This window comes from Athene noctua, chromosome 1 (genome assembly GCF_965140245.1).
Source record: "Athene noctua chromosome 1, bAthNoc1.hap1.1, whole genome shotgun sequence".
NCBI classification, from domain to species: domain Eukaryota; kingdom Metazoa; phylum Chordata; class Aves; order Strigiformes; family Strigidae; genus Athene; species Athene noctua.
Window position 1 is genome coordinate 127,876,082 of NC_134037.1, and position 8,454 is coordinate 127,884,535.

Below are 8,454 nucleotides of genomic sequence, written 5' to 3' on the forward strand. Positions count from 1 at the left end.
TTGGTCCATGTATTTGCGGAAAGTGGGGGAAAAGCCAGCTTGAATATAAAAGCCATCCAGCTAAGAAACAGCTCTGTAATCAACGGCGACCCAAAAAAATACACACCCCTGTTACTGCAAGAATGTGGACAAGAGAACGTCAGCTGCTCCCCAGAAATTGCTTGGGTGTTGCTGCGCTCGCTGAAATTTCATTCCGTCGCAATTATACCCTTCTGATTAAAATCATTAGTCCCTCAGTCTAGAAAGGTCACAAATTCTGCTTTCTGCGTTTGGTGGTTATGCTGAGGGGGCTCTTCTGGTGAGGTAGATATCTGGGCTTTGCAGCCTGTTCCAAAGCCAACAGCTCTAACCACTGTCTGCCATGTCCCAGGTGTGAGCTGTGAGCTACCAGGAAGCGCCACGACCGCACAGTTGTGTTTCATAGCCTAGGGGCTGTGTTTTGGGAATGCCTACGGTATTGGGTTTCATAGGCAGGACAGGCAGGGGAACACTTTGTTTCCAAATCCCACAGAAGCTCAGCACTGATTGCTTGTTGGAGCACCACTGGGGCACAAGGAGAAACACATCCTGCAGAACCACGCTTTTTGCCTGCCTTCACCCCCCCACAGCGAAGAACAGCAGATAAGGGGGATTTGCTCCGCTCTGAAATGGCTGGTGTGTCTCTTGTATTTGGGGGGCCCTGGTTTAAGCACTGAGGTGCTTGGTATTTTTGCAAGTGGGGCAATAGCATACCACTGCCAGGAGGCAGGAATGAGGGCTCTGAAGGAAGGCGTGTGCCTCAAAATGAGGTCGAAGATGTCCGGTACTTTTTTGAAAATTAAATTAGAGCCTAGAGTGCTAATTGTTGGTGAATTCAGCACTCAGGACAAGAGTTTTACAGAGGTCTACTATTGCTGGTGCAAAATCTGAAGGGTCTTTAATCGTACAGAGAAATGCCACTGAGGGTTTTTTTGACAGGCAGCTCTTTTCTGAGGTGATAACAGCATGCCCCAATATAGGGTAAAACCAGGGCCTGGTTGTGGCCCCAGCACATTGCATCCACACCAAAGGGACCAAGTGCTCCAGATAACATTCTCTTTAAAATTCTACACAAGCAAATCCTCGAATGCAAAAGGTGACCCATACTGCTCTGAAGGCCATCATCAGCTGCCTTCCTGGATAACCTGCATCAGTGAATCCTCCTTAATTTTGAGCTGCAGCTCAAAAGTTGAGTTGCTTTGGAGTAAGCAGTCTGCTCACCCAAAAGCAAGTTCCCTGCCTCAATAACCCCCTACAGCATTCAGAGCATAGGATGGGAAGAGCTCTGTCCATCCTGGACTGCCTCACTCACCTTTCAAGGAACACGTGACTTTGCTACTGGAACAAGAGCCAAAAGAATTAATATTCCTCACTTCTTTGTTGCCATTTAAAAAGTGGATAACCATTTAATTAGTCGTTCACCCTCTGGGGCTATAAGTTCTTGTATAATTAGGTAATGAGCAATTATCATTACAGCGTTTTGTTCTCATGTGGTGCTACGTGGATTCCAGCACTGACCACGCTTCAAAGGCTTGTGTTATGACCCTGTAACACTACGGGAAGCACTAGCACCCCCTTTACAAGAAGATTTTCTTAGAGCAGACAATCTACCAGTATTGCAGATAATAATAAATTAATATTTATTTTAATAAATATTTTAATAAATAAAAAAATAAGATAATAATAACCTGCTCTTAGTGGACTTGCCCCATGGTAGTTTGAAGTAGTGCTGATACCCACTACAATGGGAAAACCCTAAAATTTTCCAAGGAGATTATGTGGTTTGGTGCTTCTCAAAATACTGCCTTTCATGTCCTTGATGCCACCCTTGCCTTTCCTGCTTTGGCAGGGAAAGCCAACATCAGGGTTACACAGAGTGGTTTAGAACAGAATGTTATTGGACAACACAAAGATTTAGATTTGGAGTAGACCCCAGAAGGGCTGCTGTACTAAGAAAAGTGCCTGATGCAAGTCAGGGCTTACAGGATGTACCTGTGTTGAGGTCAGCAACTGGCAATTAATTCATTCATTAAAATACCTAGAGATATTTAAAATGGGCACATGGTGAGAACATGCATGCAAGAGGAAGATCTTGAAACCACTTAAGCTTTAGGGCAAACAAAAAACAGATGGGAGATGGGTGTGGTGATGAAAAGGTGTGGGCAAGGGGCCCATATCTGTCATTACTCCTGCAGCTACAATTTAATTACCAGTCCTAGGCTTTGGAGAACAGAGATTTTTAAATTTTTTTTTAAAAAAAAGGTATGTGAAGCAACACAAGTTCTGGGGTTAGAAGACGCCTCTTAGCATCATCTCAAGTCTCTGTTAAGACTCTTAATGTGCTTTACTCATGACCCAGAATAGAAGCTGTTTCCTTAATCTTCAAATGTTAAGGAATTGCTTTCAAAGGGAAAAAAAAATAAAAAATAAAATTGAGAAGCAAGTCCCACGCTTCCTGTCCTCTCTGAACTTCTCCTTGTTTCAGCAGCACCAAAGCAGAACTCAACACGAGGCACAAGACAGGCAAGAAGCCCTTCTCCAGCTGTCGGGGCGATAAGCAGATGTGCACTGCAGTCTCCTTTTGTGCAGTTGTTAGTCGGGACAATAGGCTGCAACAACAGGTTACAAGAAGGTAAGCTATTTACCTGGAGAATGTTACAGAATCACAGAATCATCTAGGTAGGAAAGGACCCTGGAGATCATCTAGTCCAACCGTCCGCCTAGCACAGTTCCCACCTACAGCATATCCTTAAGCTCTAAATCGACCCTACTCTTGAACACCTCCAGAGATGGGGACTCCACCATTCCAACGCCTAACAACCCACTCTGTAAAGAAATGCTTCCTAATATCTAGTCTGAACTTTCCCTGGCGCAACTTGAGGCCATTCCCTCTTGTCCTGTCGCTTTCTACTAGGCTAAAGAGGCTCAAACCCAGCTCTCTGCAGCTTCCTTTCAGGCAGCTGTAGAGGGTGATGAGGTCTCCCCTCAGCCTCCTCTTCTCCAAACTAAACAATCCCAGTTCCCTCAGCCGCTCCTCACAGGACATGTGTTCCAGACCCTGCACCAGCTTTGTAGCCCTTCTCTGGACACGTTCGAGTCATTCAATGTCCTTTTTGTAGTGAGGGGCCCAAAACTGAACACAGTAATCGAGGTGCGGCCTCACCAGTGCCGAGTACAGGGGCAAGATCACTTCCCTGTCCCTGCTGGCCACGCTATTGCTGACACAAGCCAGGATGCCATTGGCCTTCTTGGCCATCTGGGCACACTGCTGGCTCATATTCAGCCAGCTGTCAATCAACCCCCCCAGGTCCCTCTCTGACTGGCAGCTCTCCAGCCACTCCTCCCCAAGCCTGTAGCGCTGCTGGGGGTTGTTGTGGCCCAAGGGCAGCCCCCGGCATTTGGCCTTATTGAAGCTCATGCAGTTGGCCTCAGCCCATGGCTCCAGCCTGTCCAGGTCTCTCTGCAGAGCCTCCCTACCCTCGAGCAGATCAACACTCCCACCCAACTTGGTGTCATCTGCAAACTGACAGAGGGTGCACTCGATCCCCTCGTCCAGATCATCGATAGAAGCGGCCCCAAAACTGAGCCCTGGGGGACACCACTCGTGACCGGCCGTCAGCCAGATTTAACTCTGTTCACCACAACTCTCTGGGCCCGGTCGTCCCGCCAGTTTTTTACCCAACGAAGTGTGCGATTGTCCAAACCTCGAGCAGCCATTTTTGCCAGGAGAATGCTGTGGGAAACGGTGTCAAAAGCCTTGCTAAAGTCAAGGTAAATTACATCCACAGCCTTTCCCTCATCCAATAGGCAGGTCGCCCTGTCATAGAAGGAGATCAGGTTTGTCAAGCAGGACCTGCCTTTCATAAACCCATGCTGACTAGGCCTGAGCATCTGGTTGTCCCTCATGTGTTGCATGATGGTGTTTAGGATGAGCTGCTCCATCAGCTTCCCGGGCACCAAAGTCAAGCTGACAGGCCTGTAATTTCCCGGATCATCCTCCTGACCCTTCTTACAGACGGGCGTCACATTGGCCAATTTCCAATCAGTCGGGACCTCCCCGGTCAGCCAGGACTGCTGGTAAATGATAGAAAGTGGCCTGGCGAGCACCCCAGCCAGCTCCTTCAGCACTCTCGGGTGTATCCCATCTGGTCCCATAGACTTGTGTGTGTCTATGAGATGCAGCAGGTCACTGACTGTCTCCTGGATTGCAGGGGGGTCGTTCTCCCAGTCTCTGTATTCTGGCTGTGGAGGCTGGATTTCATCAATACAACTAACCTTGCTATTAAAGACTGAGGCACAGAAGGCATTAAGCACCTCAGCCTTCTCCTCATCACTTGTTACCAAATTTCCTCCTGCATCTAGCAGGGGATGGAGACTCTCCCTGGAGTTTCTCTTGCTACTGACATAGAAACTTTTCTTGTTATCCTTGATTGCAGAGGCCAGACTAATTTCAGTTGGGCTTTAGCCCTTCTGATTTCCACCCTGCACAGCCTCACAGCCTCTCTGTAATCATTGTGTGTGGCTAGCCCCTTCTTCCAAAGGCTGTAAAAACTCTCCTTTTCTCCCTGAGTTGCAGCCAAAGCTCCCTGTTCAGCCAGGGTGGTCTTCTCTGATGTCGGCTTCTCTTAGAGCACCCGGGCACCGCCTGCTCCTGAGCCATTAACACTTCCTTCTTAAAGAGCACCCAGCCTTCCTGGGCCCCTATACCCTTCAGGACAGTCTCCCAGGGGATCCCTTCAAGCAGGTGCCTAAACAAGACAAAGTCAGCCCTTCTGAAGTCCAGGATGTCAGTCCTGCTTAGCCCTCTCCTGACCTCCCTAAGAATAGAGACCTCTATTATTTCATGATCACTGTGCCCTAGTCGGCCTCCAACCTCCACGTCGTCCACCAGCCCTTCTCTGCTCACAACGAGGAGATCCAGCAGGGCACCTTCTCTGGTCGGTTTACTCTCCAGCTGTGTCAGGAAGTTATCTCCCACACATTCTAGGAATCTCCGGGACTGGTCTCATTCTGCCATGTGGTATTTCCAGCAGATGTCTGAAAAGTTAAAGTCACCCACAAGAACAAGGGCAAGCTTGTTTATAGGCACACCTAAGTGCCTATAAAATGTCCATCTCTCTGTCCTGGTTGGGTGGCCTATAGTAGACTCCTACTACAACATCTGCCCTGTTGGCCTTCCCCCTGATTCTAATACAAAGACGTTCTACCCTGTCTTCACTACACCTGTGCTCGAAGCAATCATAACAGTCCTTAACATACAGAGCCACCCCACCACCTCTCCTTCCCTGTCTGTCCCTCCTAAAGAGCTTGTACCCATCAGTTGGCACACTCCAGTCATGGGAGACATCCCACCATGTTTCTGTAATAGCAACAACATCGTAATTTTCCTGTTTCATCACGGCTACAAGCTCCTCCTGTTTGTTACTTAAAGCTGATCTTAATGTCCTAATGCAGTGAAGGTAAGAGGCAAAATAAGCAGCCTTCTCTGAATGGAAGATTATTTTTTTTCTTGAGGCCTGTAATTGCAAGGTGACAGTGACTTACACCACCAGGAAAACAAACCAACCCATGAGAGTAACAAGTATTACATGGCAGGGCTCAAAGCAAGCAAGACTTTAGTCTACATTTTAGTAGACTTGCTGAAAAGGTCCAAAACACTTTTTCCTAACACCATTTTCCTGGTTGCTAGAACACAGGAAGAGATATATTTGGAATTAAAAAAAAAAAAAACCAAAACAACAAAAAAACCCCAACCAAACCACAAACCCAAAACAACAGAAAAAACTCCGAAACTTGATTTTTCACAGTATTGAAACAGCTAATGAAGCTTGTTCATGGAAAATAGATGAAGTGCCCGCAGGGAGGAATTCACTATTGAAAAAGTTGACTAGCAAATGTCAACTGAGCTGTATTTAGTCCTTTCCACACAAAAGCCATGTCAGGCAAAGCAAGCCAAAGGGGAGGAACAGGGAACATGAATTATTACTGAGCAGAGGTAAAGCCCCCTTTTTTTTTTTTCCCTAAGAATGCACAGTGATGGAATAAAGATTTGAGCTTTGGGGACTCCTTTCTTTAATTTTTTTTCTCCCCCTCCATCAAAATCCTGTCTACCTGTACCTGTATCTAAGGTGGAATGTGTTTGACCTAGCCACTGAGACATGCACCCAGGGCCAAACTGCACATACTGGTTCACTTGAAGAAAACCAAAGCCATACTGGGGACATGATGCCTGAGGAACATACATACAGAACAGCATGTACAATGAGCTGGGGTGAAAAGGCTGGTTGAGCTTGTTTCAAAAGCCAAATAAATGCATCGTGATTAGTGGGCCAGACACTAATCCACACAGCAAGTTGAGAATTACAAAATTTCAGGTGCAAGAACTGCTTTAAACCAGTGCATCTTTCTAAAAGTTGTGTGTTAACCCCTCATACAGTTCTATCAGTTAAAATGAGGGATGCAGGTGAAGTAGCAAATGAGGTCGCAAAGCCTAAACAGAGCATCATTATGCAGCTTCTGAGATTAGAGCTTGAACTAGAAGAGATTCCTGTCCAATGATAAGGGGTTTAATTTCTTTTTAAAGAAACTAGGATGGAGGGAGTGGAATCCTGGCTAGAAAATGGAGTAGGGGTGCTATGACAGCAATCAATAGGAAATGTGTTATTTTGTCATGTCAGATTTCTCAGCATAAGCAGCTCATGATAGATTTGTGATGAAAGTTAAGTTAGAGAAAAACTGACAGAACTGTGATTTCCCAAAGGAAACAAACCAAACATAATCTGCTTTGAAAAAAATCTGATTTTATTTTTGTATTGAAAAGACCTGTCAATTTAAATAGATGTTTATTTCCATCAACCAGTGTTGTATGTTAACATATCCAGAACTGTATAAAAAGCCATTTGTGTTACATCGGTTAACATCCTAGAACACTGGGGGGGGGGGGGGGGGGTTTGAAGCAGCTTAACATTAAAAATAGGATGTTCCCAAAAAAACGTACAACTGATGCGACATCTTCTATTCTAATTTTATAGGAGCTGAAGCATATTGCAAATGCAACTCAAGTTATTTGGTCTTCAAAAAAACCCAAAAAACCAAAAACCTCTTTAAAACCAGATTGCTTTCGTAGCAATACTGAAGCTGTCAGCTGAGAGAACGCACACACAGTGTCTCATGTGTGCAAACACACACATGGAGAACCACACTGAGCACAACTGGAACACCCCATTCAGTATTTGGATTACGTATGCATTCTTCCAAATCCATGATAGCTGTAATTTAAAATGCTAGTTGCTTTTTTTTTTTAATATATACACGGTTTCCATGGGAACCCAAGATTCTGCATAATCAACTGACATTTATTACTCATGGTGCTGTGAAGTTATCTAGTGAAAGGGCCAAATTCCAAAACCTTTACTCAAACATGCACATACCTAACCAAAAGCCAATGAAGAGGGGAGAAGATGGTTTAGAAAAGGGGTTGCAGGGTCAAGGCCTAGATTTGATAAATCACATGACAGATTGTCATTCAAAAAAGGTTTTTAAGTCATTCTTTGGTTTATTTCCATGATTCTCAACACTGTCCAAAAAGCCCAGAGACAGTCACATGAGAAACCATAGCTCTAAAGCAAGCCCACAGCATTTTTATATCTTACGTATTAAATGTTCAGAAGACTACAGGAATTCAAGAGTACCCCTTACATTCATGTCCCCAAAAATCTAGTTACTGCTTAAGTGCATGCACTGAGGCATGACCGGCATGCCTGTAAATTCATATTGTTCAAGTTAAGAGTAAATATAGCTGCAAAAAACCCCACCCACCTATAATTAAATGGTCATTACTAGCAATACTATAGCGACTGTCTTGTTATTAAAGAAATGCAGACATGGTTTCTGCCTGTTTGGCTTGCTCAGCCAAAAGGAAGCTTGCCTTCTCGATTTAGAAAGAAAGCAAATTGTAAGAATCCAAGGGGGTTTAATATTTCCATGTTCCTGGGTTCAATTATTAATGTAAAGATGTAGACAAATGGCAAGTATATGAAAGCATATCTCATACATTCCAAGGTTTGGAAGTCAAAAAGCAGATCTTAACTTCCTTATGCTTAAATGTTATGGTAGGCTTGGAAAACCAGTAAGAAGTGATATAATATTTCCATGAAAATCAAAGCAGAACTAAGTCTAACAGGCATTCATATGCAAGCAGTTTTTGCTATGCTTTATGTAAGGCAGATTTTACTGCAAAGATAAGTTACAAGTCTGCTAGTAGGAAAAAAATACAGGCAACTATACTCAGAGAAGGTGGCTGATAATTACTAGTGACAACTTCTATTTTTCAGAACAACTCAGCTTTAATGTACTTTTGGAAACAGCATTTTCATCACTGGTTTTCACTTCCTTTCCCATCCCATGTTAAGTATCAAAAATCAGGACTGGACAAAA